Genomic DNA, 27812 nt, shown 5'->3' with positions numbered 1-27812 from the left:
TTTGGAATGAATTGATCTTCTTATCAATTTCTGTTGTAGATTTCCATTACTCTGATCCATTAAGGAGAACAGACATGATGCTGGCATTAGAATTTTGTATTTTTCTGTCAGTGCCAATCATACTACTTTTCTAAATCTTTTCAAGTGTATGTGTATGAAAGTTGTTTGCTGCTTTTCATATTTGTTGCTTGACATCTAGTTTGGTGTCATCATCATTGCACACCACACTCTCTAGATAGGTAAAATAACATCTTACTTTTGGGACACTAATAGCCATATATTTAGTCTTCCCTTTGTTGATGAACAAACCAACTTGTTTTGCTGTGTTTTCCAAACGCTTGGGTGTTTTTTTTCTGTCCCCCATTAAGCAACATGTTGACCTAAGCAGAACAGTCATCAGCAAAAACTAGGTCATCCAATTGTGCTTTATCATTTGTTCATAAAATTCCTCAGTAGCCTTCTGCAGTTACTTTCCTCATGATGGCAGGTTTCAGAGTAGCAGCCATGTTAGTCTATATTCGCAAAAAGAAAAGGAGTACTTGTGGCACCTTAGAGAAGTCTCTAAGGTGCCACAAGTACTCCTTTTCTTTTTTCCTCATGCTATAGTCAATAATGGAGATCTAATAAACCCTTGTCTTACTCCAGTTGTCACTAGAAACCATTGGATGATGTTGTCACCATATCTGACTACACATTTGTCATTACCATATAGCTCCTTGATTATTCTAATTTTTTTGTGTTGGTATTCCATAATAGGTCTTCAAAGATTGGCTCTGTGTATATTGTCAAAATGCTTCTGGAAATTTATAAAAATTATCACAAGAAGTGCTTGCCACTCCACAATTTGTTCTGTAATATGCCTGAGAAGTTCCTTTCTAAATTGAAGGTCTATTTGTTTCTTGATATGTTCCAGGATATGTTGCACGTGATTTTCCCAGATACTCAGAGTAATGTGATTCATCTCCAGTCATTGCAATTTGGCAATTTTACTATAAGGCCTCTCTTCCACTGGGCTGCGTTCTTTTCTTCATTTCATATTCTATCCAAAAACACAAGGAAAGTCTGGAGGGCTATTTCATGACTTGCTTTAAGCATCTCTGCAGTAACATTATCATCTCCACCTGCTTTCCCATTTTTGTGCTTACTGATGGCTTTTCTAACTTCTTCCATTGTAATATTTCTTACGTTAATAATCACACTTATACTGAATGCAAAACAACTTTTGGTAATGTGACTCCAAGAGACAGTAGTTATAGTACACACCCTTAAAGATCATGCAAAAACTCAGAGTATTACATAGCTATTTACAAGGCAAAATCGTACTGCAGGAAATGACCCTAAATTAAAAAAGAATGAATAGTTAATTACCATACTGAGATTTCCCAGTTACAGACGGTCCTGGATACTCAGAGCCGTTTGTTTTAGAAAAATTAAAAATAGACAGCACTGTTAAAGCTCTCAGCCCTCTCTTTTTACAGGTGTTATTTCTCTCAACCTTTCTCCTCCATCAGGCATTTCTCTCAGTGTCTCTATCTGTTCCCTCCAGGGAAAGCTGAAATTTGGGTGTGTTTTTGTTCTCCTTCACTCCTTCTTATAACTTATCAGCACTCAGTTATCCACATTCGCACGTAGACTTAGTTTGATCCCTGCCTAGGAAACATATCCTTTAGCTCATTTAAAACAACAGCCTATATACACATGCTACCAGCGTACCAGAACTGATATATAGTCAAGGTCAGGTCAGCTAGCATACTGGGCAGGCCATGTATTTTTGAGATGGAATCCTCTGCCAGTTGCCTCCATCAAATCATTTTTATATCATTGGAATGCAAAAAAGCCCTAAAATTACCCCACTAATAGCCATCTCCCAACACAAAGTTTCCAACCCAGATGACATTTGATGACTGTCCTTAAGCTAACTGTCATCAGAATTTTTTAACAGGGGCAAAATAGCATACTTTCCCCTAAACCTTATTCTTGAAACAGCTGAAATTTTGGCGGAAAATGTATAAAAAAATTCAACCGGAGGTAGATGCCCAGCATGGAAAGTTTCAGCCCAAATGGTTAATGTTTGGCAGAGTTATAAGCCACTGAAAATAGATTCTTATAACAGTTAGAGTCAAGCAACCTTAATAATAGGCAGTGCTACCAGCCCCACCTATAATAAAATACATTTTTTCCCATCAATAAAATATTTTTTTCTTGCCCCCAAGACTGATGGATGGTCTGACACAAGAAGAGAGTTTCATATGGGGTTAAGGAACTTAATTTTCTCAATCAAAAAGAGGAGTTTCTTTTTGAAAGGGGAAATTCTCTCTGGTGTGAGGGCCACCAGAAGGCCCATGCACAATAAGTCCCTTTTATGCACTCAAAATAGGGTGAAAGCCCACTGTACTACCTGAATTTCACTCACCACACCATTCCTGAAAATATGTATGCATCTTCCTAACTTTAAGTATGTGAGCAGTCCCATTTAAGTCAATGAGACTACTCATGTGCTTAATGTTAGTGCATGTCTACACTTACCTCCGGAGCGATCGATCCAGCAGGGGTTGATTTATCGCGTCTAGTGAAGAACACTCTCCTGTCGACTCCGGTACTCCACCGGAGTGAGAAGCATAGGCGGAGTCGACAGGGGAGCGTCAGCAGTCGACCTACCGCAGTGAAGACATCATGGTAAGTACACCTCTACACCGATATAACGCAACCCGATATAACACAAATTCAGATGTAACGCGGTAAAGCAATGCTCTGGGAGGCGGGGCTGCATGCTCCGGCGGATAAGTGCGTCAGGCTCCGACACGCTGCTCTGAGCGGCGTGTTAAGGGTGCTGGGCTGGGGCCGAGGGGTTAGATAAGGGGCAGAGGGTCTCGGGGGACAGTCAGGGGACGGGGGGGGCTGGATGGTTCGGAGGTTCTGGGGGCAGGACGGTCAGGGGACGGGGAATAGGGGCATTGGATAGGGTGTGGGAGTCCTGGGGGGGGGGCTGTTAGGGGGTGAGGGTGTGGATAGTGGTCAGGGCAGTCGGGGACAGGGAGCAGGGGGGTTGGGTAGAGGGTGGAGTCCTGGGGGTGATTAGGGATGGGGGCGGTTTCTGGAGGGGGCGGTCAGGGGACAAGGAGCAGGGGGGCTTAGATGGGGGTGGGGTAGTCAGGGGACAAGAAGCGGGGGGGTTGGATGGGTCAGGAATTCTGAGGGGTCAGTCAGGGGGCAGGAAGTGACTATTAATAACGGAAATGCTCAAGGCCAAAGCAAGTTGGATATAACACAGTTTCACCTATAAGGCGGTAAGATTTTTGGCTCCTGAGGACCGCATTATATTGGGGTAGAGGTATAGCTCTAAGTACGTAGACTTCAGCTACGCTATTTTCATAGCTGAAGTTGCGTAACTTAGACTGACTTAGCTCGCCACCCCCACCCCAGTGTAGACCAGGCCTTGCAGAATTAGGGCCACAGGGCCAGATTTACAAAATTAAGTACCCAACTAGCTCACACACATTTGTAAGTCCCACAAGGCACCTATTTGCATCTTTAAGCCCCTAAATACATTTAATAACATTTTATTAAAAATGGTTGTACTGCATCCTACACTTGCCTTTAATATGAATACAAACTACCTGAAATGTATAAAATTTTATAGTATATCAGTGCAGCATGTATATAATTTATTTATTTTACAAAATTTAAATACAAAAAATATGCACATTGAATCTTTTTTTTAACTGGTTCCATTATGTCTGCCTGAACTAGCATATTCTTAGCAGGCCTGAAAAACTGATTGGCAACTTGAATAGATCTCCATATTCTTCTTTTATAAAGCCGGTAAGAAATTAAAAATATGTTTCCATCATACACAATTCTCTATCACTTAATTTCAAATCCAACAATCATATAATTTCCTTCATCCTTGCGTACATATCTGAAAATATCCTTATAGTTATCTAAAAAGTTTGTTTTAAATTTACTGCTCACTGTTTCTTTTCATTCTAACATTTTTTTGCTTGTTTTCTATTTTCCCAATTTATCCTAACTCCCATTTTTTCATTTTCCAGAATTGATCTATCTTATATTTCTCTTCGTTTGGACTGGAATTGGTCTTTCATACAATATGTTTTTATCATAACAGATCATCATACAACAGAAAACTTCCCTACACAAACATACAAAGTACAACCAGCATTCCAATAACTCAGTAGTCCTACTGAATTGCTGCTTACATGTGTATAGTTTAGCATGTTTATAAAGTTTTCAGTATTAAATCTGAAACCAACAATCATTCTATGTGGATAATCACAATTTGGACAATCTCATTTTAACTTGTTTATTATTTCATTGTCTATGGCCCCAGTGGCAGATTTGCCTGAGTAAAGTGTGCAAAAAATGGCTTTAGGGCAATATTGTATGTTGCTGTTTTGAATCCTTTGAAGACTATGTAGCTATATATATGGTTAAATATAATAGATAGCTAGAACAGTCCTGATAAAAGCCAACAGCAGTTTTGCTTGAGTAAGGAGTGCGTGATCAGGATTATTCACTGGCAGACTGGAAAGTACTCAAGGTTACAAAGCTTTCTCTTAGGCTCTGAAATGGAAGAGGCACTAAAAATAATCTGTGGGAAAGGATGGAACTACCAATACCTGAGATTTATTAAAATTATTGTTTTAGAATTTGAGACCTTTAAAAATATGATCCTCTGTTGACAGAATGATGGGTGGAAAATGTATATCTGCATTACAATCAAATGCTGATCTTATGCACATATGCACAACTTACATTGGTGTCAATGGACCATACCTGAGGGCAAAATGTGTACCTCAGTGCTGTTTTCTGCTCTCTGCTTCCTGTTACCTTTCCCTCAAATGTGCGATATGCCACAACTGAGTTGTCAATGCCAATGCTAACACTGAGTAAGTGACATGCTGTTGAGTACTCCTCTCTCTTGCACCTAAGAAGATTAAAAGGTGTAGAACAGATTTTATATGCAAAAACCATTTCTTGTGGAGAATTATAAAATACTTTAATCCACTGTATAAAATTTTCCTCAAAGTGAAATGCTCATAATGTGGTAAATATGCAGTGCTAATCAGTCCTGTCTGATGTGTTAGTAGGCTTAATCTACAGTAGTGGAGATGCAGCTTATAGCAACCAAAAAAAAAAAAAAAAAAGTACTTTTGCCGGTATAATTGCATCAACACTAGAGATCTCACTCCAAACCAATGTTATTATACTGGAAAAAGTTTCTCGGGTAGGCCTGGCCTGAGTATCAAAAGTACGCCAGATCAGTCAGGTGAACATCATCTATAGCATAGAGCACAGTTGCCTGATATTCTGCTCCAAATGCATCCTGGAAATCAAATTGTTCAGGTGCATTTACCTACATAAACCAAGATCATCACTTAGTATTTTGGCCAAAAGTTAAGAAGATATGGTCAAATTTTAGTCCCATTGAGGTCAATGATTATTTTTCCACTGAAGTTAATGAGATCATGATGTGGCCTGTCTACTTGTAAAGCCAGTCCTCTAGGTCCTAACATTCTTTTATATAAGTGATATACATGCCATTTTTAAACTTCCTGATAATAAGACAGATTGAACATAAGAGTGGCCACAGTGGGTCAGACCAGTGGTCCATCTAGCCCAGTATCCTATCTTCTGACAGTGGCCAGTGCTAGATACTTGAAAGGGAAAGAACAGAATAGGGCAATCATCAAGTGATCCATTCCTGTAGTCAAGTCCTAGCATCTGGCAGTCAGAGGCTTAGGGATACCCGCAGCATGGGGTTTCATCCCTGACCGATTAATGGACTTATCCCTCCACAAATTTATTCAATTTTTTTTAAATCCACTTTTGGCCTTCACAGTATGAGTTCCACAGGCTGGCTATATGTTGTGTGAAGAAGTACTTCATTTTGTTTGTTTGTCTGAAACCTACTGCCTATTAATTTCATTGGGTGATTCCTGGCTCATGTGTTATGTGAAGGGGCAAACAACACTTCCTTATTCACTTTCTCCGCACCAGTCATGATTTTATATGATTCTATCATATCCCCCCTTAGTTGCCTCTTTTTCAAGCTCAAAAGTCCCAGTCTTTTTACTCTCGCCTCATACTGAAGCTGTTCCATCCCCTTGGTCATTTTTGTTGCCTTTTTCTATATCTTTTCCATTTCTAATATATCTTTTTTGAGATGGGGTGACCAGAACGGACACAGTTTGCTAGGTGTGGGTGTACTATGGATTTATATAGATTTATATGGAAATATCATCGCACCATATGATATTTTCTCTCTTATTATTTATCCCTTTCCTAGTGATTCCTAACATTCTGTTAGCTTTTTTGACTGTTGCTGCACATTGAGCAGATGTTTTCAGAGAATTATCCATGATGATTCCAAGATCTCTTTCTTGAGTGGCAACAGCTAATTTAGACCTTGTCCTTTTGAATGTATAGTTGGGATTATGTTTTCCAATGTGCATTACTTTACATTTATCAACAGCGAATTTCATTTGCCATTTTGTTGCCAGTCACCTAGTTTTGTGAGATCTCTTTGTGGTCTGCTTTGGGCTTAAGGATCTTGAGTAATTTTGTATCAACTGCAAACTTTGCCAGCTCATTTGTTTACTCATTTTTCCAGACTGTTTATGAATATGTTGAATAATACTGGTCCCAGTACAGACCCTTGGGGGACACCACTATTTACCTCTCTCCAGTCTGAAAACATTTATTTCTATCCTTTGTTTCCTACCTTTTAACCATCTACTGATCTATAAGAGGACCTTCCTTCTTATTCCATGACTGCTTATTTTGCTTAAGAGCCTTTGGTGAGCGACCTTGTCGAAGGCTTTCTGAAAGTCCAAGTACACCATATCCACTGGGTCACCCATGCCCACATAGTTGTTGACATCTTCAAAGAATTCTAGTAGATTGGTGAGGCATGATTTTCCTTTACAAAAGCCGTGTTGACTCTTCCCCAATAAATCATGTTAATCTATGTCTGATAATTCTGTTCTTTACTATAGTGTCAACCAATTTGTCTGGCATTGAAGTTAGGCTTACTGTCCTGCAATTGCCAAGATTGCCTATGGAGCCTTTTTAAAAAATTGGAGTCACATTAGCTACCCTCCAGTCATCTGGTGCAGAAGCTGATTTAAGAGATAGTTTGCAGTGGGTTAAAGCAGAATTGTACATGAGTACAAAAGAGGCTAAGATCTGATCTACAATAGATAAGACCTGTCAAAATCTCCATAAAGACCATCAAAGCCTTCTTACCCAACATTTTTGGGAATGTAATGTTTCTACGGCAAAAGAAATTTCATCCACTGAAAACATTAGTTAGATTAATTTACCCTCTTCAGTCAGGATCTGATCCAATGCCCATTGAAATCAAGTTGCAAGTAATTCCTCCTATAAAAGTATTCAGCTAGTGCTGGGTGAATAACTTATTTTTCAGTTCGGTGGCTGAACTGAAAAGAAAATCAGAAAACAAAATAATTTTGGGTTCACCAGAAACTTAATTTTTTTGAATTTTTCAGCAACCTAAAAGCTAAATAAAAAATAAAATAAAATAATAATGAATAATAACAACAATATTAATTTTGAGTCAACCCAATTTTGAGTCATTTTGTTCAACCAAAAATGAAATGTTTCATTTCTTTTACCTCTAAAAAAATAAAAAATAAGTATAATTTGAAACAATACACTGTTTTAGATCCAAAAAGGCAAAATTAAACTTTAAAAATTTTTTTTTTGTTTTTTTTTGACTGAAAGAATTCATCAAATTTGACACAAAAGCTTTCAGTCAACCCAAATCTGCACTTAAAAAAAAAGACATCTGAAAAATTTAGCCCAGCACTACATACAGTGATGGATGGTAATTTCTTAAATGCCTAATCCATTTCTTTACTTCAAACTGTTCTTCCCCTCTCATTTTTAAGAGATAAAATGGACAGAGGTCTATGCTGATATCAAATTAACAAACACCTTTTCTTCCTTTATTCCCTTCTCTAAAACTGTGTAGCATATACAATAGGGATGCTGTAGCCTGTTAAGTAAAGGGTGAACTAGAGGCAGACCTGCTTAACATTGTTCACAGTGAATAGTCCCATTGATTTCACTGTGAGGATATGCATTTGCAGGATGAAGGCTTAGGTACTTCAAATTTCAAACGGTAATTAGAAGACATACCTACATATATCATTGCTTTTATTTCAGCAATCTGTTTTCCCACTTGCTTCAGTTAAGTATTAGGTTTCTTTCTCCTATCTGCAGTAATGGAAGTAATAACCCAACTAACCCTGATTTAGCCATTTCTCAAAATAAAACTGATGTTAATTATGCCACATCTGCAATAGTGATAGAATAGCACAGAACAAATTAAGCATTTGGACTGGACGGAAAACAAGAATTCTGTTTCTTGAAGTTTCAAAATTTGTTTTGTTCTGCATTGCAACAAAAACGAGAGTTTTCAATTTTTTTTTTGTGAAAAATGAGCGAGAGAGAGAGAGAGAGAGAGAGAGAGACCCACCTGAGAATAGCCAATAATCCTATGGTTGGTCTCTCTCTCTCTCTCACTCACTCAAAATTAAATCCTGGACTTGAAAAGCCTTTCCAACAAAAGTTTAGTTGGAACTGATGCATTTTCACAAAAATATTCATTTCTGACAAAAATTTCCTGACCAGCTGTATTAAGCAGGTAAAAATCTCCTGAAGTCATCATAAAACCAGAACAACTAACAAGGGAACAATCCTAAAAGGTTGAGATACAGTAACCCTGTAAAAATCACATACACAAGGAATGAGAATATAGAAATTGAAATAAAATAATTTTCCCCAAGGAACTCATGATCATACATATTAGGTGCATAAACATTATATAACTCACGGAGGATAGATCCATCAACGGCTATTAGCCAAGATGGTTAGAGATGCAAACCCATGCTCTGAGTGTCCCTAAATTTCTGACTGCTAGAAGCTGGGATTAGAGGACAGGTGATGGATCCCTTGATACATTGCCCTGTTCTATTCACTATCTCTGAAGAATCTGGCACCGGACACTATTAGAAGACAGGATACTGGATGGACGATTGATCTGACCCAATACAGACATTCTTATGTTAACTCACTGTGTTTACCAGCCCCTTCAATTTAAGATAATATTAATTTCTAAGCCTGAATCACCTGCATGACAAGAAATATAAAGTTTCATGCAACTACATAGTATGACAATTGATCTTGGTTTTCTTATAAAAGAGGCATACACCTGGAAATCCCAATGAAAATTAAATGTCTTATGTTTAAAGTTATTTAGAGGAGCCTTACCAGATAAATTTCCACATCCTTCCCTCTGGAGCTAGAGTGACATGGTCATAGTGAACTGCATTGTTAAGCAGATAGGCTACTATGTACCAGTTGGAACTGTGGTTTTACCTGAAGATATGAGTTGCAATAATCAAACCTGGCAGTCAGTTGTGTGCAAATCACTTTGGCCAGGTCTGTATCTGGTAGGATGGAGCATAACCTTCTGGTCAGTGACAGATCAAAGTGGGTTTTATTTACTGCCATGGCTATTTGGGCATCTAGTAGCTCTCAGGGGTCCAAGAAGACTCCAATGTTGCAAAGAAACTTGACACTCTGAGGCAGATGACCTTGACAGTGGAGAATATCAAAGGGAAGGCAAGTTCTTTGAAGAGCTTCCCTTTTCCAGCCAACCTCATCTTAATCAGGCCTGGGCTCAGATTCAGTGAGCTGCCCTTTATCTAGGAGTTCATTTTGAGATGGTTCCCTTCCTCCCTCCCTCCCATTTTCCCAACCCCATGAGCTCACAGTCTCCATGCCCAGCCAGTCCCAAATCCACTGAAGTTCCCAGTCCCCAATAAACTTGTTTATTAAATTAAATTAAATTATTAAAAGAGGCTAGAAACTTGATGGTAGTTAGTGAAGTCTCTGGAGTTAAATGACAGTTCCTTTAGTACTGGTCAAACTAGTACATATAATAGAGTAGGTGGTAGATTCCCCACAACACAGGAGATGTTGACAAACTCTGTCAGACGGAATCCTGGGTGTTCTTTTCCATACTTTTCCTATAGGACACAGATATGGGGTGGGGGGAGGGGAGCGGTGATCTTCTCTGTGAAATAAGAGAATAAATTCTCATATTGGGAAATACTGCATTCTGAGGTTGCGTGGATGCAAACAGGGTTTCTGCTTTTAATGCATTCCATGCTGTATATACACTAATACACAGGACCATCCACAATATATTTTGTTCCCCATAGCCGTGGAATCTATATTTAAATCTCTTGTGCTCTATCTTCCTACCAGTGATGTTACCAGCACTTTTTTTTCTGCAGCTGCTCAGCTGTCTAGTTCCTTAAAGGCAATTATTCCATACTTTGCATTTGTGGTCAGGGCAGCCTTTTCATTACTTCTTTCAAACTATGTATAGTAATCTACCACTAAGCACAATATGGAGTAAATTTTCCTAGTGGTGCAAGGGCATTTAACGGTGCAGGTTTTATTAACATCAGCTTAATCCTTGTAAAACACATTGAAAACTTGCCCTTAAGGTTTCCAAAAACTGTTCAGGAAATCAGCTGATTGTGAGGCAAGGTGAACTCACAGCAAAACACTTACCAATAGTTTAGACACCTTGATGCTACTCAAGAGGATTTCTCCTTAATTCATCTGATTCTTTCCTGTCAAGTGACAATCACTTACTTTCCTCTATCTCATTTTTGAGTCATTGGCCGAAAGACTCTGACTTGGATCCCTCTCAGTATCACACTGTCTCTCTCTTTCTGCAGCCTCCGGCTTCATTCACTGCATACTTTCCAACTTCCGCACTGAATGAGGCAAGAGTTCCAGTGGAAAAAATAGTATGTGATCATGTAATTAAAGACTTTACTATGTACATTAAAAAGAGGGCGGAATTAAGGCTGACAGCAACTTTAATTCTGTTATTTCCTAACTTTGAGTATTTTGACTTTGCAAACAACAACATAGTTTTTGTGAAAAGAAAAGGAGTACTTGTGGCACCTTAGAGACCAACCAATTTATTTGAGCATAAGCTTTCGTGGGTTACAGCTCACTTCATCGGATGCATACTGTGGAAAATACAGAAGATGTTTGTTTTTATACACACAAATCATGAAAAAATGGGTGTTTATCACTACAAAAGGTTTTCTCTCCCCCCACCCCACTCTCCTGCTGGTAATAGCTTATGTAAAGCGATCACTCTCCTTACAATAAGAAAAGGAGTACTTGTGGCACCTTAGAGACTAACCAATTTATTTGAGCATAAACTTTCGTGAGCTACAGCTCATTTCATCGGATGCATACTGTGGAAAAAGTATGCATCCAATGAAGTGAGCTGTAGCTCACGAAAGCTTATGCTCAAATAAATTGGTTAGTCTCTAAGGTGCCACAAGTACTCCTTTTCTTTTTGCGAATGCAGACTAACATGGCTGTTACTCTGAAACCTCTCCTTACAATGTGTATGATAATCAAGGTGGGGCATTTCCAGGACAAATCCAGGGTTTAACAAGAACGTCTGAGGAAGGGGAGGGGGTAGGAAAACAAGGGGAAATAGGTTACCTTGCATAATGACTTAGCCACTCCCAGTCTCTATTCAAGCCTAAGTTAATTGTATCCAATTTGCAAATGAATTCCAATTCAGCAGTCTCTTGCTGGAGTCTGGATTTGAAGTTTTTCTGTTGTAATATCGCAACTTTCATGTCTGTAATCGCGTGACCAGAGAGATTGAAGTGTTCTCCGACTGGTTTATGAATGTTATAATTCTTGACATCTGATTTGTGTCCATTTATTCTTTTACGTAGAGACTGTCCAGTTTGACCAATGTACATGGCAGAGGGGCATTGCTGGCACATGATGGCATATATCACATTGGTAGATGTGCAGGTGAACGAGCCTCTGATAGTGTGGCTGATGTTATTAGGCCCTGTGATGGTGTCCCCTGAATAGATATGTGGGCACAGTTGGCAACAGGCTTTGTTGCAAGGATAGGTTCCTGGGTTAGTGGATAAGCAGGAGAGTGGGGTGGGGGGAGAGAAAACCTTTTGTAGTGATAAACACCCATTTTTTCATGATTTGTGTGTATAAAAACAAACATCTTCTGTATTTTCCACAGTATGCATCCGATGAAGTGAGCTGTAGCTCACGAAAGCTTATGCTCAAATAAATTGGTTAGTCTCTAAGGTGCCACAAGTACTCCTTTTCTTTTTGCAAATACAGACTAACACGGCTGTTACTCTGAAACCTGTCATAGTTTTTGTGGGGTTTTAGGAATGAAATACTGATTTCTTTTAGTGGGTTAGAATTTGTCTGAAGACAGTGGGGTTCACGTGAGATTTAAATGAAGAAAGGAATAGTCCAGTCTAGATTTAAATGATTCAAATAATGGAGCCTGCACAACTGCTCTAGGGATATTATTTCAGAATCTACTATCCTGGACAGGAAACTTTACTGGGAAATATATCTGGGAAGAAGAAAAAGAATATAGGTATAAATGGCACATAGTTTAAAAAAATTAGCATGTGATAAAACACTCCTGTAGTCCCCTACATAGGCAATATCACCTTATTTTAAATTATTTAGTTCAAACTCTGATCCGATTACTATAGTCAATGACTTTTTGTCCAACTCCATCACAGTTCAAGGTGCTGCTGCTGCCATCTACCACCTAAGTCCTATAGACCATTTGGTGCAATCTGTTGCATTCCAAAAACAAAATAAAAGCTCTTCAAAAGTATCCCTCAATGACAGAGCAAAAAAGACCTATAAAGAATGATTTGCAAAGACATGGAAATCTCCCAATTCCTCTGTCAGTTCAAATATTGGGCCTGATCTTCCTTGAGGGTTGTGAGGCCCTCTCTTACTAGAATCCATAGCTCAATTCTCATTGCAGATTCTACTAGCAGATTGTCTTCAGAGTGGATATTAGTTTAATTTCAGTTTATTAACCGTGCTCTTAAACTGTCCTGTAGCAATATATACCAACACTGCTTTTCTTACTGTTAGTATTCTGAAAGTACATTTGAATTTGTAACTCTTGTTAAAATGAAGTGTGAAAACAAAAACACACAGCCAATTGCAAATATAAACCCATTTTAGAGAGTCCTACAGTACTTGGGATTTTCCCCCCATAATTACCACGAATTTGAATGTAGTGTAAAAATTGCAACAACTATTGGTCTCAGCACACAAAGCTCCATCCTGATTTGAACAATTGGACCTGTAGGCTTTTAGAGCAACAATGGCATACTAAAGACAATGGTGCCTGCCATCTGTTACTTATTGTCCTCAGACTCTTGGCATATTCCCAATGAATGTTTCAGCAAATTTTGGGCACCCATGGGTTTTCAGATGCTCAGTATAGGACCTGAAAAATACTGCATGTGACACAACCAATTCAGCACTATTGTGTAACTTTATTTGAAACAGTAAAGAAACATAAAAGGATAAGATTAAAATAGAACATCAAGCAGAATACAGTATTTCTTAACAGAGATGAGGGATCTTTGCTTGGTTATCAATTTCCACGTACACTGATGAGAATAGTAATCATTTAATGCAGAAAGCGATAAGTAGTAAATGTTATGATAGAAATTTCAACCAGGAAAGTGCCCATGGCAATCCACTAGCCTGTATTTGCTGCAGGAGGAACTGGAACTCCTGACCATGGTTCAGCTATTCTCATGAGATTGAGGCTAACATGCAGGCAAGTATGACAGGCATGTTAAAGTCATGTGTGTCCTACAAGGTCTATGACATCTGGCAGCCCTGAAGAGAAAAATGGAAACACTTTGAAATAGGAAAAGGTTATTGAAAAAACCACGAAATTTGGCACAAGGTCTAATGGCAGATTAATACTAGAGCTGGTCAGGAGTTCACTGAAGAAATGTTTACTGATTTGTGGAAACTGAAACTTGTCACGAAACATATCAGTTTCAACACAAGTTTCACTGGGAAGGTGTCTCATGTTTGGAATAGAATTTCTGGTCACTACCAAAGAGAATGCCCCCAGAACAGTCTAGGGATTGTGGAAGACCCAGGTTTAAATTTTTGGTTTGATTCAGGGAGAGACTTGAACATGGACCTCCAACAGCGAAGGAGTGTGCCCTAACCCCCAGGCTACTGAGGGATGTTTCTGTCTAATGTGGTTTTCTGGTGTGGTTTGTTTTTTTGGAGGTTTTTTTTTTGCAAAAGTTTTTGAAAGGTCTTGTTTTTGTCTTGATGCAAAATGCGACTAATATTAGACATCTCAAAATTTTTCATAGGACAGGAAATTTCACACCCAGCTTTAGTTTTTAGAGCCAAAACAACAACAATAGAATCACAGGACTGGAAGGGACCTCGAGAGATCATCTAGTCCAGTTCCCTGCACTCAAGGCAGAACTAAGTATTATCTAGACCATCCCTGACATGTGTTTGTCTAACCTGCTCTTAAAAACTCCAGTGATGGAGATTCCACCACCTCCCTAGGAAATTTATTCCAGTGCTTAACCACTCTGACAGTTAGGAAGATTTTCCTAAACCGCCCTTGCTGCAATTTAAGCCGATTGCTTCTTGTCCTATCCTCAGAGGTTAAGAACAACACATTTTCTCCCTCCTCCTTGTAACAACCTTTTATGTACTTGAAAACTGTTATCACGTCCCCTCAGTTTTCTCTTCTCCAGACTAAACAAACCCAATTTTTTCAATCTTCCCTCACAGGTCATGTTTTTCTAGACCAGGGGTTCTCAAACTGTGGGTCGGGACCCCTTAGGGGGTCACAAGATTATTACAGGGGAGTGGTCACAAGCTGTCAGCCTCCACCCCAAACCCCACTTTGCCTCCAGCATTTATAATGGTGTTAAATATGTAAGGAAGTATTTTTAAATTTAAAAGGGGGGGGGGTCACACTCAGAGGCTTGCTATGTGAAAGGGGTCACCAGTACAAAAGTTTGAGGAAGTTCTAGACCTTTAACCATTTTTGTTGCTCTTCTCTGGACTTTCTCCAATTCGTCCACATCTTTCCTGAAATGTGGTGCCCAGAACTGGACACAGTACTCCAGTTGAGGCCTAATCAGTGTGGAGTAGAGCAGAAGAATTACTTCTCATGTCTTGCTTACAATACTCCTCCTAACACATCCCAGAATGATGTTTGCTTTTTTTGCAACAGCGTTACGCTGTTGACTCATATTTAGCTTGTGATCCACTATGACCCCCAGATCCCTTTCCGTAGTACTCCTTCCTAGGCAGTCATTTCCTATTTTTTATGCGTGCAACGGATTGTTCCTTCCTAAGTGGAGTACTTTGCATTTGTCCTTATTGAATTTCATCCTATTTACTTCAGACCATTTCTCCAGTTTGTCCAGATTATTTTGATTTTAATCCTATCTTCCAAAGCACTTGCAACCCCTCCCAGCTTGGTATCATCCACAAACTTTATAAGTGTACTCTGTTTGCAATTATCTAAATCATTGATGAAGACATTGAATGGAATCGGACCCAGAACCGATCCCTGCAGGACCTCACTCGTTATGCCCTTCTAGCATGTCTGTGAACCCCTGATAACAACTCTCTGGGAATGATTTTCCAACCAGTTTTGCACCCACCTTATAGTGGCTCCATCTAGGTTGTATTATCGGTGTTTATTACTATCGAATGTATGCTTCTTTTGGTTCTGAAGGGTTATTTAAATGTCATAATTAATCTACGCAACAAACAAACAGCAACAAAGCAAATTAAGCATTTGTTTTGGTATGATAAGAACAAATCTGTGCTGTCTTATGGGAGTATGCAAGATGTAATGAAAGTAAATTTAAATATTACTGAAGCACTAAGAAGAGATGCTGCAGTTAAGGGTTTTATGGATGTTTTATTTGAATAGATTTATTATTTTATATTATTCTAAAAGTTTGGAGTAAGAAAAATGCAACATAGCGTTGCTCATGCAGAAGCATCACAGCCAAAACAGGGAGGAGATAGTTACCTCTCTTTAAGGTTCTGGTTGGAATGATTTCTGCACACTTGGCAACCAGAAGGATATTGATGAAACCAAGAGATCTCAGGAAATGGCAAGAAAAGTATTAGGGTGCTGGAGGGATAGATATATGCAAAAGATTAAAAATGTAAAATCTGTAGCCTTGTTAAGCACTGATTAAGGGTAGCAGAGGGCAGGGTAGAGGAAGGGGGTTCAGTGAGAGGCAGCTAGGGTAAACATGTACAACCTGGAGTAACTGGATAAATAATCTATGACAAGTATCTGAAAAAATTTCTTCTTAATTATGAGATCTATTAATAAGGGAATTGGTGGAAGACCCATTACTTATGAATAAAGCACTGGAAATATATTGTAAGGAAAAAGTAGCAATAACAGAATGGTAAAAGGATGGATTAGAGGACATAAGATTTTACACAGCTAAATTTTTATTAGTCCTGCTATGAAATAAGTATTAACCTGGGCCCAGGGGAAGATGTAGAAGATGTGCTACAGGCTCCTCACCCAGGCTGGAGAAGCAAGGATGATTTGCTATTTTCTGAATGAGTAGGGGAAGGAAAATGAACAACATTTTAACAGAAGTAGGCAAATAACTCTTCACTGTTGTAACCACATATTATCATCAACTCAGTAAGATTTTGCTGACGTGAAACAAAAAGCTGAAGGAATTTCTGGTGAGCGAATGGTGATCTCAAGATAAGGATCTGGATGTCAATATGAAATACAGCACTTGGGCTCTATATCTCCATGTGAGAGAACCAGAGAAAGGTATTCTTTTTCTTTATATCTTGGATGAAATGAAACTTGGGGGGTGCTTCGATGAGGGTAAAGCACATCATGTTTTTCTTGGCCTGCTTGCTAATGAAGAGCTGGCATTACTACCCTGGTCTTAGGATTTCTTGCCCCATCACCACTATGAGTGGGACATGGACAGTAGGAGAGGGGAGAAAAGCCTCACCACAGGATTCTGGCCAACCCAGTGGAGTTACCTTGAGATATCATGGTCCAGATCCTCAGACCCTTAGTTCCCTGTGCACTATTCCAGTAGCACAAAGGAACAGACTGAGCTACCATAGCCAGCTCTATGCTAGCTCTTCCAACAGATGGCCATCCTAGTGTGGGCTCGGGGCTGTCTTGGGGTGGGTCCAGGGCATGACCAAGCAGAGTGGTCCCATAGGGATTATCATCCACCCATACAAATTAGAATAGCCTGGAGCTGTTTAACTTCCACCAGCGTTGGTTCAGCCCCCAGATCATGGGGGGGAAAAAAGAGTGGCATAAAAAACTATTTATGCCCCTATCCCCCATTTGCTACTCTGACACACCTGGGGTATAGCCCCATGTCTAGTATATCCAGGGTTGGAAGATGAATGTGTCTGGGAAAAACCCTTAAGCTAATTCCCTATAAGATATTCCTTGAGGTCTCTTCCTCTGGAAAAGGACCTTCATCTCTGCCAGACTAGCTTGTTTTTATTTCGGCAAGGAGCAAGCAATATACATATCAGGTAAAGGGATCCCTTCACTGACTACTGAAAAGCAGCCATTTTGGACAGGGGCTGTATCAGTGGGTTGGGGTGGGATACAGCAGTTGTTCAATGGTGTACACTGACATTTTGGAATAGTCTATGGGCCAAATCCTGCGACTGACACTCAAGCAAAGTTGGCAGTGACTTCACTGGCAGTTTTAAATAGACTAAGTGATTCGACCCTATGGGAGGATGTAAATAGCGATGTTATGTCCAACTGAAACCAGAGAGGGAACTGGGATAGGCAATGTCATTATCCAAGTGGAATTTGACTAGGACATCATAATTAATATCCTAATTCTAGCAAAATGTGGCATGGGATTTTTGAAATATAACAGTCAGGACATAAGTCTTGCCCAAAAGATGGTGGGCTAAATTCTCTTCCCAGTTACACTGGTTCAACCCCATTGACTTCAATATGGTTTTACAGGTGCAAAGAAGTGCAGAATTTGGCCCAGGATCTTCAGCCACGCAGTGCCACCTAATAAAATGTATTCTAGTCTGAAATGGAGAGAAGCATGACATATACTGAATTGCCAGCATGATTTCCTGCTTGGGTATTATGACAGCTGGAAAAAACATCTCTCATCATGAAGCAAAAACCTACATAGTTTCTAATAGCCTGTACCCCAGCAAATGAATAATCCCATTCATTTTATGTGTTGTTTAATCTAGCAATATACAATTCTTGTTGTGCTACTGAGCCATTTGAAAAAAAAAATGAGCTAATTGTGCTTGGGCAACTGACAAGAGAGCAGCACTTTCCTCAAGCTTCATTTTGTTTCTAATTTACTTAGCCATGAGGCAGGCAAGGTAAGCCTTTTCTAGTTTATGTAAAGCTAAGAAGAAAAGAAGAATTCCACATATTTTAGAGACTACCAGATTTAACATTTGCATTTGATTTGCCATCCATAAAAATATTTTTAATAGAAGGACATCAAATTTTATCTCTCTAGTTACCTTTGTCAGGGCTGACAATTTTATTGCTAGGTGTTGCCAGCAAAGAGCTTCTGAAATTTTTCCAGTTATCTTCTCCACTGCCAGAGTCATTACATTTGAGATGAAAGGCACTAGAGATTGTGTTGTAAAATCTAAATTTAAAATCTGTATGCACTGACAAAAATCAACATGCTATAATAGTGGACAAACTGCTCTTAAACCTACATTTATTATGGAGTAGGCTTACCTCAGTGTAACAACAGCTGTGCTTACCCATTCTTCCTCTCCTGTTATTGTTAGATACTTATATTTACAGTGTCTTATTCCCTTCTTTTTTTCTCCAAGCATTTTGGCCACGTAGAAAAATAAAAGGATTCTTGATTCCTAGGTGAAATATTAAGGGTGCCTTGAAAGAGTCCATATAGTTTGCTGCTCTTCCTCTGAGTAAATAAGCTCAATTCACATAATAAATATTGACAAAGATTATCCTTTCCTCTTGTGCACTCTCTTCCCTTTTTCCCCGCTTTTCACCTTCCCGCCTCATTCCTTTTCTGTTGTCATCTCTTCTCCTCTTCCCTATTGCCATTCCCTTTTTGAGGCACTCCCCTCAGTCATCCCTCTTATTTTACTGCAGTCTTCTCTCCAACCCACCCCTATTCTTCTCCCATCGTTCTGTATTTCCCCCTCCTATTCCTCCCACTTCCAATCAGTGTTGACACATCTCCCCCTCACTCCACTGAGTGTGTATGGAAACTTGCTTATGTCTGATAATTCATCAGGGTCTAGGTTTCCAGAAAACGTTAATTTCTGTGGAAGAGAATACAATGGAGCAGGGGAGAAATGTACTGTATGAGAGAAGGAGAGAGGCAATGCAATATGGCAGGGAAGTTGACTGAGGGGGAGAGAAACTGGAATTCCTGAGCATCAAAAGATTAATAAACTAAGGTTGATAGAAACATTACAGTGCTCTTTATGGAACAGTAATATGATGAGAGAGGCATGGAAAGATCATGTTAGGTAGAGCTCAATCAAGACAGACAGAAAGGATACAGTGTCATACATGTGTTACAATAAAAAAGTAGGAGGAGTCAAAAAGTCATAAAAATCTCTCTCTTGTGGTCTTTCCGCTACTTATTTGAAAGCCAGAGACTCACTAAAATTCAGGTCTCTTTTTGGTTGAAGGTACCAGTCTATTCTTAAACATTGTTTTGGCCATCAAAGGCTGCACAGAATATTCACTTTCACCACAGGCATAAATAATTAAGACTGTTGTAAACTCTCCCAAAAAGAGTGAGCCAAATGCAAATTGTCAGTTAGAATTTATAAAAAAAATAAAAAAAAATAAAATCAGTTATTAAATACCTCCCCCAAAAATATGGGATTTGGAGCAAAGCCAAAGCATGTAAGTTAGCAGGCCAGTACACTGATTTACATTCCCAGCAGTTTTTAGAACAATATTGTGTAGCTAAGCACAAATAATACACAGAGCTGTCATGAAATTGATTCCAACTGTGTATGCTCAGAAGCCAGGTTAGTGGCATGCATTGCTTTTTTAAATGTCATTTAAACATATAAAGGTATATGTCTTTATCAAAAGATGTAGAGGATATCATACTTAAGTTTTCTGGTGAAACATGGTTCCCCTCTGTAGAAATCACCTGCATTGTAAAAGGAACAAAAACACTGTATTTCATAAATTGAAATTAATTGCACATGGCATAAAAGATAGAAACGTCTTTTAAAAAGAAGTTGTGCAAATGACCATCATAGCCCAGGGCTTTAAAAAAGAAAAACACACCTCTGGCAAAGCAATTAATGATAACAAGAATTACCCTCATGAGATAACATGATCATAAAATACAAAGGGAGGGCTGAGATTTATTCATAAAAGGGAGTCAAAAGCAAACAGAATGTTGGCAATCATTAAAAAAAGGGATAGATAATAAGGCAGAAAATATCATATTGCATCTATATAAATCCATGGTACACCCACATCTTGAATAATGCATGCAGATATGGTCGCCCCATCTCAAAAAAGATATACTGGAATTGGAAAAGGTTCAGAAAAGGGCAACAAAAATGGTTAGGGGTATGGAACAGCTTCCATATGAGGACAGATTAATAAGACTGGGACTTTTCAGCTTAGAAAAGAGATGACTAAGAGGGGGATATGATTGAGGTCTGTAAAATCATGACTGGTGTGGAGAAAGAAAATAAGGAAGTGTTATTTACTCCTCCTTATAACACAAGAACTAGAGGTCACCAAATGAAATTAATAGGCAGCAGTTTAACAAGAAACAAAAGGAAGTATTTTTTCCCCTCAAGGCACAGTCAACCTGTGGGACTCTTTGCCAGAGGATGTTGTGAAGGCCAAGACTATAACAGGGCTCAAAAAATAACTAGATACATTCATGGAGAATAGGTCCATCAATGGCTATTAGCCAGGATGGGCAAGGATGGTATCCTTAGCCTCTGTTTGCCAGAAGCTGGGAATGGGTGACTGGGGATGGATCACTTGATGATTACCTGTTCTGTTCATTCCCTTTGGGGCACCTGGCATTGGTCACTGTCAGATGACAGGATACTGAGTTAGGTGGACCTTTGGTCTGACCCAGTATGGCCGTTTTTATGTTCTTGATATCCAAAGAAATATCCAATACCTTTTTGATTAGTGCTATAAAATGTAAAATATAGTTTGTTATATTGGGCCTGTTGGCCTTCATCTTGTGTAATCATTTATGCTAATATAAAGTGGCTTTGAAATGCTACAGACTCAGAATGGTATAGGGTTTGTGACAGGGTCGGGCTGGATGGCTACAGGAGAGTAATCCTATTGGGATCCGGGAAGTGGGCGGGCTGCTAAAGGATCCCCCCGCAGCCTAAGAGGGGGATCCACAAGACCTGGACACCAAATAAATCCGGGGAACAACTAATGAAATAACAGGGACAGGAGTGCGGTCAAAGGGTCAAATGAAGGGAACCGGACGGGGACACCGAGCAGAGAACCCCGGACAGCACCCACTGCTCCTCAAAGGCATCAAGGGACTCAGTGGATGCCACCCAGAGGAACTCTGCCTGGATACGTGAACGGACAGAGGATCGGAAATAGGCCCCACAGTCACAGGAGACTCCAATCAGCCAACAGGAGAGTATTAGAAGGCAGATATATTAGCCCCAGGTTAAGTAGGTCCCTTTTCCCTGGGTAAGGTAACAGGGAAGGTTCCAGAACAATCAGGAACCTTCTGGAGACAATTAAAACAGACATGCTGATTAGAACACCTGCAGCCAATCAAGAAGCTGGTAGAATCAATTAAAGCAGGCTAATTAGGGCACCTGGGTTTAAAAAGGAGCTCACTTCAGTTTGTGGTGCGCATGTAAGGAGCTGGGAGCAACAGGTGCTAGGAGCTGAGAGTGAGAATGCTTACTATTGGAGGACTGAGGAGTACAAGCATTATCAGACACCGGGAGGAAGGTCCTGTGGCGAGGATAAAGAAGGAACATGCCAAAGGGTAACCAACAGAGAAAGAAACCACTCACCCAGCAAAATTAAATCTCTAGGTGTAGGTGTACTGTAATGTACTCTATATAAGATTGATTCCAGTGCAGTGACAACAATTCTTAGTAAAACTGAACGCTGCAAATGTACCATATTTGACTGCATATATTTTGACAAATAAATCCTTTATTCAAATTAAATGTATCAACATTCATGCGCTGTGCAATATTTTACTATTAATCATAGTTATTGTCCTGCAATATCACCAGTATTTTATAAATAATTCAACTTCAGCCATCCATGTAGATTACAAAAATAATGTACAGTTTAGATATAACTTTGGGATCAATACTTCTGAGACTGTAGAATCCTATCTTTGTATGAATATGACATGAAGTAAGCTAGTAAACCATGACTGGATGTGCTATGAAGTTTTATTCACTGTTTCATTCCAGTCTAGTTGAAATCTCTGAATCATTCTGATATCTAAGACTTGGTCTCACCCCAATTACTGCCTGATATGGAAAAGAAAATCAACTTGCTCCCAGAGAAGCCTATGGCAAATCTCATTTGCTTCAGTGGTGCAGCATCAAGTTCTAGTGGCTTTACAGTAATTATCTATTCAAAATCATCAACATTTCAGTTGACCTTAACTACGTTAAGAGAGATTCTCCATAGACATATGTGTAATGTAACAACGTGTGCTGTTTGGATAGGAAAGCAACGTGTGTTTGGTAATAATGCGTTGTCTGAACATGAAAAAGTATGAGGCTGGTGTTTACATTGTGTATTTGAGTGTGTCTCTGAGGAATTGGGCTGTTTGTGAACTGTGGCTGATTATATTTGGGTAGCTATGATTTTAAGGTGGGAAGGCATGTAACTTAAAGCTGGTGTGGATGTGACTGTTGGTTTAAATGATGATTTTCTGAAATTTTAGTGATTATGTGGGAATAGGGGCGCCTATGGGGATAGGTGATGTGGATTTCCATGGGGGGGGGGGGGGCGCATAAATGGTACTAGTAGGAATGAAGAAGCCAGTACAGGCGAGAGTCAGTGTGAGTATAGGATTATTAAAGGAGGAATGAGACTTGCCTCCTGCAGCATCAGTGAATGGAAATAGCTGATGGATCTGAGGCCCTGTCTTTATTAAGATGAGGATCAAAATAATAAAGTCCCATGATTCTTCGCCTGGCATCTGTGCATTTTGCCAGCACAATTTTTGAACTGCAGTCAAGCAGCATGGAGGACCTAGCATTAAGTACTATGATCATGGCAGTCATTAACACTAACAGCATGATGTATATGCATTTTGAGCTGTGCAGCCAGAGCATATGCAGAAGTAACTCCTGCTTCTCCTCCATCATTAAACATATTGCTACAACAGCAGCAGCATTATGAAACAGAGCCCAATTCATCTGCCTTTTCATAAGGAACTGCCTTTTTCCCTTCAGCATCCTGTGGGATGGAATGTAATTAGGTTGATTGAAATGGAGGTCCCCGTATGGTACATTCTCTACATTGTGCAAGACATTGGAATGCTGCGGCACAGTGCTTGACCTTTGGAGTAAATGGTGCTCTGCATAGCTGCTTGCCTCTTCAATGACTGCATCATGTCCTTTTCAGAGCAATGCACTTGCTCTCAAGGGCTATCCTGTCCCTTTCAATCTTTTGAGAATGTCTCAGGAAGCCTTCCCTCCTGTCTTCATGGCCCTCTGTTGTGATGAACTGAATATTTCATGGAACAGATTATCTCAAGATTTACCCCACTCCGCTTCTGAGATTTGACAACCTCTCTGCAGGCAATAACTTCCTTCTTTGCACATTACAGGTGCTGTGGGAAATCAGAACACACACAAGTACTTACTGTCCCACTCCTCAGTCTCCATGACAACCACAAGAAAATGTTTCTCTTCCCACAATTTTGGGATGCCACTTCCATCTTCTCTTCCTACTCAGTAGTTCCTTTCTGTGTGGTAAGACATTATCTAATGTATTTCAATTTATTATTTGGGCGGGGGGGGGGGGGGGGAGAGAGAGAAGCAGGGTGGGGGGCTTTATGGGTGCCTATGATTTTTTCTAACATTGTTTGCAAGGTTGGATGCCTCTTCTATATGGTGGGTAGGAAGCAGTGAGCAAGTTAGTAATTGCATGTGCACCTCTGCAGGCTTTCTAGACATTGGAGGATACAATCCAGAGACAAGTATCAGAGGGGTAGCGGTGTTAGTCTGTAGCCACAAAAACAATGTGAAGTCTGGTGGCACCACGAGTCACCAGGAGACAGAGCAAGGTCCTGTTCAAAAAGGCTTTGCACAAACCAGAAAGGTATGCATCACTGCTATTTACCAGGATGGTTTACCCACAACAGGTACATGAGTGGAAGGGGAACACTTATTACAGGGGCACCACAGACAGCTGCTTTGCCATCCAATGCTCATACCAAAATTGAGCATTATCTTTGCCTTAAGTTCTCTCTTGTGAACTGCAAAATTAATAGAATTCTACATCCAAGTGCATTACAAGTGTCTTAAAATATCTATGCTTTCAGACATGCCTCTGTAGCCTGATTTGGGGCATTGACATGATGAACTCTAAACTTCTGTAAAAGCTAAGTGCACTAATGAAACTGTGAGCCAATGTACCTTTTCTAATGATTCTTTTAATCTTTCTGGAGCTACAATCAAGGTGACATATGCAATGTGTTGCTTTTTTTTTAAACTCTCATGGTGCTGATAGCCTAAGCAAGGGAGGCAGTGGGGTAGGGACCATGCTGGCTAGAGGAGGGAGGAAGAGAAAGAGAAGGAAGCAGCCTGTTAATGGGTGAGAAGAGGGCTAGGATGCAGAAAAGGTGGCTGATGTTTGTGAGAGTTCACATTGCAAAAAAATTGTAAAGGTTTAATTGTCCAGCGTGGATGTCATTTTGAGTAAGATGCGGGGGCACCATCATGGCTACAGGGTGAAGGAAGGTGAGCAGGAAGCACATTGGTATGGGAGGGGGGATTTAGACATGAAAAGGGTTGCTGGCGGTTGTTGGATTTGTGGGATTAGATAAAGCATCATATTTGGCCGCAGTAAGTCTCTGGTGTGGACTCCATGTATAGCTTGCTGGGGTGAGGGGGATGTTTAAATGCCAAGAAGGTGAAGGGAGGCTCAGCCCTCTGCCCAACATAGCACTGGACAGCACCGACCCAGAAAAAGTAGTTTAAATCTCCCTATACAGTTGTATACTATAGCATATGATACCTACCACCACAGCTCCTCTCTACAGCAATGTCAGGCAGGGTGCTGACAGAGTTCTCCTCCACGGCTGTTTCTGGATGGCTCCCCACAGGGGGTTCTTGTGGATTGTCCACATCTGCCATGTCATAGAATTCCTGGCTGTCCTCTTGGTTGGACCCCATGGCACGTGAGGGGTCAGAGGAGGTTTGTTGAGTGCTTGCCATTCTCTCTGCAGCACTATCTCCCACAGCCACTTTGGGTTCAGTGGTAGCATCACTCGCAAACATGAGGTCCAATTCCTCATAATATGGGTAGGTCATGGGAGCATTACCAGAGGCCCTGTTATGATCTCTTGTCTTCTGGTACTTCCATTGGAGCTTTTGTATTATGACTCAGCTCCAGGAATGTCCCTTTGCCTTCAGTTTCTTTGAAAGAACCCTGTAGATGTTTGTAGTCTAATGATTCTTATCCAGATGGTATTGGGTATGCCTGTCTCGGAAGAGGGCAATCAAGTCCAGGACCTCTGCAGGGGTCCACACAAAAGCATGTGTGTGCATGGGCATAAGTGCTGTTATAATGGGCATGTGAACACACTACTGCCTGGCATCAAAATGCCTACCTGCATTTAAACAGACAGGTTTTATCCCTCCAGAGCAGTGGCAGGAAGACAGGTACCCAGACAGGTTGACCCGCGTGTGAAGCATTGCAGTGTGGGATACTAGTTGGAGGACTGCCAGCAGCATAGTAGTTAGAGAGAACTCACCCTAAAGTGGAGTTATTCCTTTTCCAAGGAGGAATGCATACATTGCATGTCCTACTAGCATGGATATAAATAACAGTGGAGATAATGAGGCCCTGCTTAGGCAAGTAAAGACATGCCTGTACCCTACATGGCTTTCTGCACACCCCAGCAGTGCCTCTCCCATCTACACTGCTATTTTTAGCAGTGCAGCATCCTGCTGCCTCCCCACTGCCAGAGTCTTTCCACACCACAGGGAAAGACTCCAGAAGCAGCAAAAGGCTCTGGCATAGGGGAGGCAACAGGAAAAGGCTCTGGCAGCTCCTTTCAGTAGGGAAAGGCTCCAGCAGCAGGGAGCTGATGGAGTCTCTCCACTGCAGGGAAAGATTCTGGCAGCAGGGAAAGGCTCTGGCAATGGGAGGTAGCAGGAAAAGCTCCCCTCTGCCAGAGCCTTTCACTGCTGTGTGTAACTACACACCGCAGTGAGGATACAGCCTATTTTCCACCACAAGTGGCATGCGGCATAGACATACCTTATGATGCAAATTAATCGCTTTGAAAACACGTTCTGACACAAGGCATTTTAAGGTAGAGTAGCTACAGTTAGTGAGATGTGTCATCCCCATGCAGAGAAGACATGAAAAGTTTCTTCTTTTGAGTGAAGGCCCTGTGCTTAAGTGCTTTGCTGCATTGGGACCTAAATTAGGTTATGATGACAGAAGGGAATAGCAGTTTTCATCTTGGCTTGCAGAGTCTGAAAAGTAGCCTCTCTTTTGTTTGTGGTACTATGGATGGCTAGCTCAGAGGAGGAAGAATTGATAACCTCAAGTATTCAAAGTAACCTGCCCCTCAAATTCATAAGATTTGTTTAGATATGAAGTTTAAATGATGTGATTGTAAAAACATTGGCAGCTAGGCTACAGCACTCCCATAAAGCGGCACTCATGCTAGAGCAATGGTGGGATCACTTCAGAAAATTCTCAGTGTAGACAAAGCCCTAGGGTGTGGGCTTTTGGATTACAAATAAATATGTCAGAAATGCTAGCTGAACTATGTTGAATTCTATTGAGCAATTCCATAGCATGCTGGATCCACTTGTATACTCAATGCCACTGGCCGCACACCAAACTGCAGATCTTCTGAATCATGAGGATAAATGCACAGCATCAAACTTTTCTACAACAGGAATACAGAAATCATCATGACGACAACCAGTGTTAAAATGAAGTCTTCTTGCCCCACACAGATGGTGCCTTCACTTTCCAGATTAGCTAAATTCAGTTAGCTAATCTGAACAATTGTTCCAGACAGCAAATGGTTGGCTGGCAATTTAAATGAATTCCTGTAATTTCTTCCATAAACCCCTTTGTAAATAGAGGGAAAGACCTCAAACCTCCTCAACATTATATTTCCATGTGTAACTCCTACTTCACTTGCTGAACAAGATAAAATGAGATTTATTGTTCCACCAGGGCAGTAATAAAGCCCAAATTTTCAAAATAACCATACATTTTGGATGCCTGCATTTATAGGTGTCCAACCTTGGTCCTGATTTTCTGGAGTGTTGAATACCCATACTGGTTTTATTTGGAACTGTTGGTACCATACAGGGTGTCTCAAATAGGATACTCAAAGTATGAGGCTCCCAAACTCACTGGCAACTTTTGAAAGTCTTAGCCTAAGTGTATTATCATCAGTGCTATACTTTTCAATGCTCTCTCTCGTGGATTACTACTTCACAGTATTAGTTTTTTTTCCCCATATTGTGACAAAAGTTCCTCCTCTGACTTGGTGGGTCCTGCACTTATTGGAAGATTTTGCTTGCCTCAGATTCACGGCAGCCCTCAGTTCAGCCACTTTCATGGCTCAAATCTGCCGTTCACTCAGATAACCTCATCA

The 27812-nt window shown here is 40.3% G+C and overlaps 1 protein-coding gene across 3 annotated transcripts in view; it reads right to left on the bottom strand.

Annotated features, from left to right (window-relative positions):
• Nucleotides 1-27812, bottom strand: part of FUT9 (fucosyltransferase 9) — a 123687-nt gene that overhangs the window by 35483 nt on the left and 60392 nt on the right. The window contains exons 2-3 of one of the 3 annotated variants that reach the window (XR_012638800.1): nucleotides 20078-20120; nucleotides 18743-18846 (exon numbers count right to left, since the gene is read on the bottom strand). The exons of the other annotated variants lie outside the window; for them this stretch is intronic. The gene's annotated coding sequence lies outside the window, so the exon portion shown is untranslated. Of the gene's footprint in view, nucleotides 1-18742; nucleotides 18847-20077; nucleotides 20121-27812 lie in introns of those variants that run through there. 3 annotated transcript variants of the gene reach the window in all.

The sequence above is a fragment of the Natator depressus genome, chromosome 3 (assembly GCF_965152275.1).
Source record: "Natator depressus isolate rNatDep1 chromosome 3, rNatDep2.hap1, whole genome shotgun sequence".
Taxonomy (NCBI): domain Eukaryota; kingdom Metazoa; phylum Chordata; order Testudines; family Cheloniidae; genus Natator; species Natator depressus.
Note: the sequence above shows the minus strand (reverse complement) of the source record. Positions and strands in the feature narration are given on the sequence as shown.